Source organism: Mustela nigripes, chromosome 1 (genome assembly GCF_022355385.1).
Source record: "Mustela nigripes isolate SB6536 chromosome 1, MUSNIG.SB6536, whole genome shotgun sequence".
NCBI classification, from domain to species: Eukaryota; Metazoa; Chordata; class Mammalia; order Carnivora; family Mustelidae; genus Mustela; species Mustela nigripes.
In genome coordinates this window covers 65,487,270-65,496,225 of record NC_081557.1, presented here as the reverse complement: position 1 = coordinate 65,496,225, position 8,956 = coordinate 65,487,270, and the positions used below count along the sequence as shown (strand labels likewise).

The 8,956-nt window shown below is 39.1% G+C and overlaps 1 pseudogene; it reads left to right on the top strand.

The window, feature by feature from the left end:
* Positions 1-1,696: 1,696 nt before the first annotated feature.
* Positions 1,697-2,276, top strand: LOC132018402 (lipopolysaccharide-induced tumor necrosis factor-alpha factor homolog; annotated as a pseudogene).
* Positions 2,277-8,956: the final 6,680 nt, after the last annotated feature.

The following is an 8,956-nucleotide window of genomic DNA, read 5'->3' as shown; positions in this document are numbered from 1 at the left end:
AATGTATGAGAGGGTTCCATTGTCTCCACATCCTCACTAATACTTTCTGTTGTCTCTTTTTATTATAATCATCCTAGTGGTTATGAAGTGGTATATCATCGTGTGTTTGATTTACCTGTTCCTGATGACTAATAATGTTGGAGGTGTTTTCATGAGTTTCCTGTTTGTACATATGTTTAGTGAACTTTGTATTCATACCCTTTGCTCATTTTTAAAAGAGAGTCATTTTTGTGCATATTATTGTGTTGTAAACGTTCTTTACATTTTTTTTTTACTAAATTCCTCATCAGATATGCAATTTAAAAATATTTTCTCCCATTTTGTGAGTTGTATATTTACTTTCTTGAAGACATTGTTTCAACTCAAAAGTTGTACATTTTGGAGCCAAATTTATATTTTCTTCATAGATTTTATTTATTTTTTATTTGAGAGAGAGTGTGTGAATAGGGGGAGGAGCAGAAGGAGAGAGACAAGCAGACTCCATGCTGAGTGTGGAGCCCAGCATGGCGCTTGATCTCACACCCTGAGATCATGACCTGAGCCAAAGTCAGGAGTCGGGTGCTTTACTGACTGAGCCGCTCAGAGGCCCCTTTTTCTTTTATTACTTGCCCTTTTGGTATCACCTGTAAGAAAACATTGTCTAACACAAGATCACAAAGATTTATACCTACATTTTTTTTGGTAGAATTTTATAATTTTAGCTTATACATTTGTCATGTTGGATCCATTTCAAGTTAAAGTTTGTCTATGGTGTAGGTGGGAGTCCAATTATTATTTTTTTCCATAGGGATATCCCATCGTTCCAGGGCCATTTGTTAAAAAGACCACTCTCTCCTCATTGAATTGTCTTGGTACTTTTGTCAAAAATCAATTTACCATAAATATAAAGGGTTATTTCTGGACTTGCATTTGTAATCCCACTGATATTTCTATCTTGATATATCAGTGAGATAGAACATATCACTGAGATAACAGTGGTAACAGGGTTAATGGATAATAATGGGATAGAAGACACTTATGTCTATCCTTTTACCAGTACCACACTGAATTGATTGCTGTAGCTTTTTAGCATGTTTGGAAATCAGGCAATTAAAAACTACAATTTCCTTTTTTTTTTTTTTCTCTCTCAAGATTTCTTTGACTATCTGGGTCCTTTGAATTTCTTTCTTTCTTTTTTTTTTTTTTTTATTTAGGTATAGTTGACATGTAATTTTACATTAGTTTCAGGTGTCCAACATAGTGATTTAACACGTTTATACACTGTTCTATGTTAAACACATGTATAACTACCATCTGTCTATATTACAATATACATTGTAATAACAATGCATATTACAGTATCATTGACTGTATTTCTTATGCTGTGTCCTTTATTCCCTGACTCATTCATTCTGTAAGTGGACCTGTATTTCCCTCTCCTCTTCACCCATTCTGTCTGATCCCTCTACCCCACCCCACCCCTCTAGCAACCAGCAGTTGGCTCTCTGTACTTATAGGTCTGATTCTGCTTTTCGTTTATTCATCTGTAGTTGTTATTATTGTTTTTAGATTCCACTTACGAGTGAATTCATGTGATATTTGTCTTTCTACACCTCAGTAACATATTTCACTTTGCATCATACCCTCAAGGTCCCTTGCATTTTGATATAAATTTAAGAATCAGCTTATTGGCTTGATTGGTGGCAAGGGCAGTAGAATGTCAGCTCCAAGATCTTACCAGGAGGCTTCTAGGCCTTCCTTGGTGCCAGCCATGCCCCATTCCATGAAGAGATGGTGGTGCTCAACAGTTCCTTCCCCGTGCCTCCTGCACTCCTACCATGGCCAATCAGGGGCTGGTGACTGGTAGAGGTGGGAAGGGCCCAAATCCTCCTGGTACTACACCCAGCCAGTGCCCATCCCAAATGCCAGTACAACTGCTGGGCAGATGGTCTGCATGCAGCAGCCTGTATCCGTCTTCAACTCCACCACCCAGTCCAGATGTGTTGTCCTTCCTGCAACAAGACGCTTGTGACAGCTTTCCTGTCATACCAGCGCCCTCAGCTGGCTCTCCTGTGGGAACCTGTGTCTTCTGGGGTACATTCGTGGGTGGCTGCTTCATCCCTTTCTGTGTAGACACCCTGCAGTACGTGGGCCTCTGCTGTTCCAACTGCAAAACTCTCCTAGACACCTACAAGTGTTTTGCAGGACTCAGCTGGACCTGGAAGGAGCAGCATCTGCAGAAAGTGCTCTCTGGCTCTCATCCAGTGCCGCTCCCGGTGGGAGTTCCACCTTGGTGATCTCATCTCTCCAGGGGCTTCAACTTTGTGTCTTATCTTGAGGAAAACATATTGCAAAGGTAACACACCTCCAGAACCCCTGAGATTGCTGCTTTGAGTGGTGCACAGGCCATGCAAAGACATTCATCTTGAGTGCTGGCTCAAGGGTTTCCTGCCTCCTGTGACCCCAAGTTATCCCATCTAACAGTGACTATTGCCGTGTCTGGTAATTTAACATTATCAAGCTTCTTTTCTTGCTTCTGTAGCTTTCTCTGGGAGAAGTCTCAAACTGAGAAGGCATGATTGCCTTATTTTGTTTTTTTAAGATTTTATTTATTTGACAGACAGAGATCACAAGTAGGCAGAGAGGCAGGAAGAGAAAGAGGGGGAAGCAGGCTCCCTGCTGAGCAGAGAGCCCTATGTAGGGCTCGATCCCAGGACCCTGGGATCATAACCCGAGCCAAAGGCAGAGGCTTTAACCCACTGAGCCACCCAGGCGCCCCATGATTGCCTTATTTTTGAGACTCTTCTGGCCTGAATACAGCTGACCCAGCCTTAAGTGTCTGCCATCATGTTCATCAGGTTCATCTGTTCCCACTTCTGACTTTAGTTCAGTTGGTTCGGGAACCCCCCCCCCCCCCGCAAAAAAGAAGATTCAGCTTGCTAATTTTTGAAAACAATAATAATAAATAAATAAAGACAGCTGGGATTTTGATGGGAATTCTCTTAAATCTTTAGATAAATATGGGGATTATTGCCATTTTAACAATATGGGGATTAAGTCCTCTAACTAATCAAAATACATGTTTTTCATTTATATATATATATATCTTCTTTTAAAAAGGATTTTGTTTATTTGTTTGACAGAGATCACAAGTAGGCAGAGAAGCAGGCAGAGAGAGAGGGGGAAGCAGGCTCCCTACTGAGCAGAAAGCCTGATGTGGGGCTTGATGTGGGGCTCAATCCTAGGACCTTGAGATCATGACCCAAGGCCTTAAGCAGAGGCTTTAATCCTCTGAGCTACCCAGGCGCCCCTATATATATCTTTTAAAATTACTTTTAATAGTGTTTCAAAGTTTCAGTATACATCTTTGTACTTCTTTTGTTAAATACATTCTTAAGCTATTTTGGGGATGCTTTTTATTTATTTTATTTATTTATTTATTTATTTATTTAAAGATTTTATTTATTTATCAGAGAGGGGGGGTGGAGAGAGAGCACAGGCAGACAGAATAGCAGGCAGAGGCAGAGGGTGAAGCAGGCTCCCTGCCAAGCAAGGAGCCCGACGTGGGACTCAATCCCAGGACGCTGGGATCATGACCTGAGCTGAAGGCAGCTGCTTAACCAACTGAGCCACCCAGGCGTCCCTGGGGATGCTTTTTAAAAGGAAGCTTTTTCTAGTCTATGTTAAGACAGCTAATTGATATTTGTATATTGAACTTGTATCCTGTAGCATTTCTGAATTTTTAAAAATTACTCCAAAGAGACTGTGAGTTTCTTAGGAGTTTCTAAACATGTAATCACGTCATTTGCAAATATAGTTTTTTCCTTTTAAATGTGGGTACCTTTTAGTTAAACTTTTATTTATTTTGCCTAATTGCCCTGTGTACTGGGTTGAATACGTTCTTCTTCAAAATTCATGTCCACCAGCACCTTTGAATGTGATCATGTTTGGAAATAAGACCTTTGCAAATATAACTGGTTGAATAAGATGAAGACTTTCTGCCTTAGAGAAGATTCTAAAGCCAAGGGTTGGTGTTCTTGCACAAAAGCTATGTGAAGAGACACAAACACAGAGACAGGGGAAATAACCATGAGAAGATGGAGGAAGAAATTGAAGTGAAGCGGCTGCAAGACAAGGATGATAAAGATTGCTGGCAACTACCAGAAGTGAGAAAGAGGCAAAGGATCCTCCCCTACAGTCTTCAGAGTGAGCATGACTTTGACAACTTCTTGACTTGTAGCCTCTTTAATTGTGAGAGAATATATTCATGATATTTTAAGTCACCCAAATTGTGATACTTTGTTGTGGAAAACTTGGGAAGTTAATGCATCATAGAAAAACATGGTTTTGGAGTCAGATTGACCTGAGGTGGGTTCCAGCAGTCTGTCACTAATTAGTTCTGAGTCACTGAGCAAATAATTCAAGTTTTTTGGGTGCCCTTTTCATCCTATGAAATGGGATTAAGGAAAACCACACATTGTGAAGTTTGTAATGGATAATTTATAACTAATACTAGTAAATTTTAAAAATTATATTTATTATTGTTTCAGTTGTTGCTATTAAGTGAAACTGTGTACTAGTGGAGCTTCTATATAAAAAAGAATCCTAAAACTCACTTCTCCTACTGAAGAAAATATCATAGACAGTTAACACGTCAGTTCGACCATTTTCTCTCTGTGCTTTTGGCTGACTTTGGATTATCCTCCTTAATTATGAATAGTTTCATGCTCTTCTGATTATAAAATATATATTAGACTAGGGGCACCTGGGTGGTTCAGATGGTTAAGCATCTGCCTTTGGCTCAGGTCATGGTTTCTGGTTCCTGGGATCGAGCCCCACATTGGGGTCCCTGTTCAGCGGGGAGCCTGCTTCTGCCTCTTACTCTCCCCCTGCTCATGGTCTCTCTCTCATTCCCTGTAGCTCTCTGTCTCAAATGAATAAATAAAATCTTTTAATAATATGTAAATTAGACTATTCTAAAGGAACAAACACTGTGCTTAGTAAACATCCATCCCATCACGGATCCCATCTTCTGCTTAGACGGTCACCTTCTCCCCACCTTATCACTGAGATGACATTGCTTGACTCACCAAGAATACATTCTACAATGTCAGTTGAAACTACAGCATGGCTCTGACCATTCCAGAATGCAACAGAGCCAACATCATTAACAGGACAGGCTCTGCTGCTAACGGCTGCTTGTTTTCTTCCTGTCAAGTTTACATTTCCTAGGGTGAAAAGCTAGGTGAGATGAAATAGAGCAGGCTTTTAGAAAGCTCTTGACAGATGGGTTCTCTGACTGTTTATAGCCTAGAAGGATCAATAGAAATCTGTCACACACACACACACACACACACACACACACAATCCTGCTCAAGGTAATGAGCATTGATGAATACAGTTTTATTTGTACCCCTGCAAAATGTTTCTGGTCAGAGGTCGGCATTTGTGGGCAAATGCTTGCCTCTGCTGTTTATTTTGTACTAGAGGTTGTTGGAGGGCTCACTACAGGGGGATTATGAAACATTTAAAATACATATACTGCAATTTCCTCCTACCACCACCCACCTCACACATATACATATTCAATCATGTTTGTTGAGAAATTCTTGCACTTCAAAGAACAAGCATAGAACATGAATTCTGAAATCAGACAGATCTGAATGTTCTACTCACGAGCTGTGTGACCACTCAAAAACTGCAATTTTCTGACTTATTAAATGGAAACTAATAGTATCAATCTCATGCGCTTTTGCTGATTTTGTTTACAAGCTTATCTCTTCCTTGAAACTAAACTGTTTGAGAAGAAGTCCTCTACATCTCCCACATCTAGAATAGTACTTAGTATATGTTAAGCATTCCACATATGTGTTAAAAATTCCACTCTTGCTGAATGAAGGATGGGTAATGCTTAAATTAGGTCTGCTACTTATATAGTGTTTAGTTTTTATTAAGTTACTTCACTTCTCTCCAACTCTTATTTCCATATATGAGAACTATAGTAGATAATGTACGAAATAATGTCCTAGGTCTCTGCCACTGTTAACATTCATGAAGTCACTGATTGTTCCTAGTGGGGGAAAAGGAGATGATGCTTTCATATGATAGTTTCCTTATTCGGATTGAATTTCACAGCCGTTGAACTTTTTCCCCAATGCTTGCTCATTTGTATCCAAAGGCATGTGCTAAGCTGAGTAAAATGCAGTCCAGCAGAGCACATACTACTTAGAAGAACCTTAGATCTTTATTTGAAATGTCTTTCTGGAGACGAAGAGAGTCAAGAATGAGGAATACGTCATCGCTCACCACTTTGTCATGATGTACATAGACATTATCTCAGTAGTTTTTACCTCATTTGCAGAATAATCACATTTCCTTGCATTTGGGGGAAAAATCAGTGAGCCAAAGTGATATTGGCTTTAGGTAAAACATATGCTTCGTATTTATCAAAGTTTTCAGCAATACCTAGATAGTCTCTACTCATGGTCCATTTTTAAGCCATTCCTGATTATAGCATTTCTCCCTTAAATCCAAAGTATTTTAAGCAGCGTGTCATAAGCACTACCTCCTTCCTCCCATCTTAGGCTGAAAATGTTGGGTAATGGAAGTTCTGATATTTTCTTTTCCCATTTTGGAAGTTGGGCAATTCCAAGTTTATTTAAGGGAAAGGAAAATGAGTAAAGGTATCTATTTTTCACCCAGACTAACAAAGATGTAATCTTGCCCTCTAATTGACGATGCAGAGAGAAGGCTGTGTGGTGTCATGAGGTGTCGTACGTACAGGAAACAAGTGGCAGCTGGTTGCTGTGGAGGCAGCTAACGTGCAAATTTGCTAATTAGAGAAATGCAAATTTTTAAGACATATTCTGTTATACCCTGGAGCCATGTTGAAGTAATCAGTGTAGGAAGGGTCCTAAATGGGCTCACCTTTGGGGGATCTTGGAACCAAGAGGTGCTTGCTTTACAGTTATTGGTACACATTGGAAAAGTAGCTACTGGTCCAGATGCAGAGAGTTTAAATACAGAAGTGGTTTAAATTGTGAAAACAAAGAGAGGACTCTGATGGACTTTTAACCTGGGTATCACACTTGTGAAACCATTTGCCATCAGGGCATCTCTTATCTTCCTATCCTCTTCTTTGCCTTGGATCAATCTCAGATGGTCTAAGGTGCATAGTGTACTGGTGGTACAGGAAAGAAATGGGTTAAACCAGGAGGAAAATGGGGTTTAAACTACTGCTAGAGGGGTGCCTGGGTGGCTCAGTCGGTTAGGCATCTGCTTTCAGTTCAGGTCATGATCTCAGGGTCCTGGGATCGAGTCCCACATCAGACTCCCTGCTTTTTGGAGAATCTGCTTCTTCATCTTCTTCTGCTCCTCCCCCTGCTTGAGCTTGCTCTCTTTCTCAAATAAATAAATAAAGTTTAAAAAAATAAATAAACTATGGCTATAGACACAAATTTAAATAAACACTCCATTGTTTTTTGTTTTGTTTTGGCCTAATGACCTGTAGATTTTTTTTTTCCCTTACTGAATTAACTGATTTTTAATTAAGTCAAATTAATTGACTGATTGTTTTTGACATATGTCTGCCTAAATATCTGGCTTCTAATGTTAAAGTCTTAACTTAAATTCACTGATTATCAGAGTATAGGTGAGTTGTTCTTAATTTCAAGTTTCAAGATTCCATGGAGATTCCTAAGTTGACATAAGGAAGTCTAGAAACCTTCCAGAACTGTGGGCAGTAGTGTATGTTAAAATGCATGTACATTTTTCTAAAGAGAAGGTTAATGGCTTCCAGTATATTTTTCATAAGGGCTGAACCTTGGCCTCCAAATTTAAGAAGAGTGTTACTGGGTCTCATCACTAATGAGGTTCATGCAATCCTGAATATGATGTCAGTCTAGTTCTCCTTAACTCTCTCATTTGTATTCTCCAATGCAGGGTGTGTGGGGAGGTCATGTGACTTACAAGGTGTCATAACCATAGATGTCAAGAATCACAAGTCCCTGCTACTGTTATTGAATCCTGTAGGAATGTTGTCTTTGCTGTAGAAGGCCAGCTGCGGGATGACCTTGCTTATCTAAGCAGAGACACAGGAAAGTTGAAGTAAGGCCTTTCATTGCTCTGGAGGAGGAAAATAGTGCTTCCTCCCATGGGCATTTCTCTGTTTCCTGTTTCTTTTTCTCTTTGTGTCAACAGCACTCAATTCTAGAAGTGAGAACGTTTGTTGTTGTTGTTGTTGCTGTTGTTGTTTGCATACTTGCCTTAAACAGTAGTGGGCTAACACTGAATCTAGAACTTTAAGGCAGTTGTTTCCTTGTTCCTGTCCTACCACCTCCTAACACCATGACCTTGGCTGGTTGCTCACCTCATCCTGCTGTGCTTCAGTCACCTTAGCTGTAAAATGAAGATTTTAATTCATGTCTCATTTTCCTTCAGGGTTGCTGGGAAGATCAAGTGAGAGGATTGTGAAAGCTTCCTGTGAAAAGTAATTTTCCGAAAACAGACGTGGATTTTATTTATTTTAGAACAGGCCTATTGTTAATTATTCACATGGATAGAAAAAAACTAGTTAGAATACTTGATTTTTATTAGGGAAATGGCTCTTTGAACTATTTGGAAACTTGGTTTCTCATATATCTCTGCTGAAGTAGAAAAGCTTACCCAGTGATGGGAGAGTAGGCATGATGATGGTTCGTTGTTCATGTTTTGGTGGCTGGGAAAGGCAAGGCTCTCAGTTTGTTCATAATTTTGTGATTTATATATTTATATAGTTGTATATAGTTAATATAATATATAGTTATAATTTATATTATTTATGATATTTATATATATTATTTATATATTTATATTATCATTATATAGTTATGTTATATATAGTTATTAAAAAGTATTACATATATGTGTAATATATATATATTTCCAAAATTAGTTCCTGAGATCAAGAGAGGTATATGTATAGCTTTGGCCTCTTGAG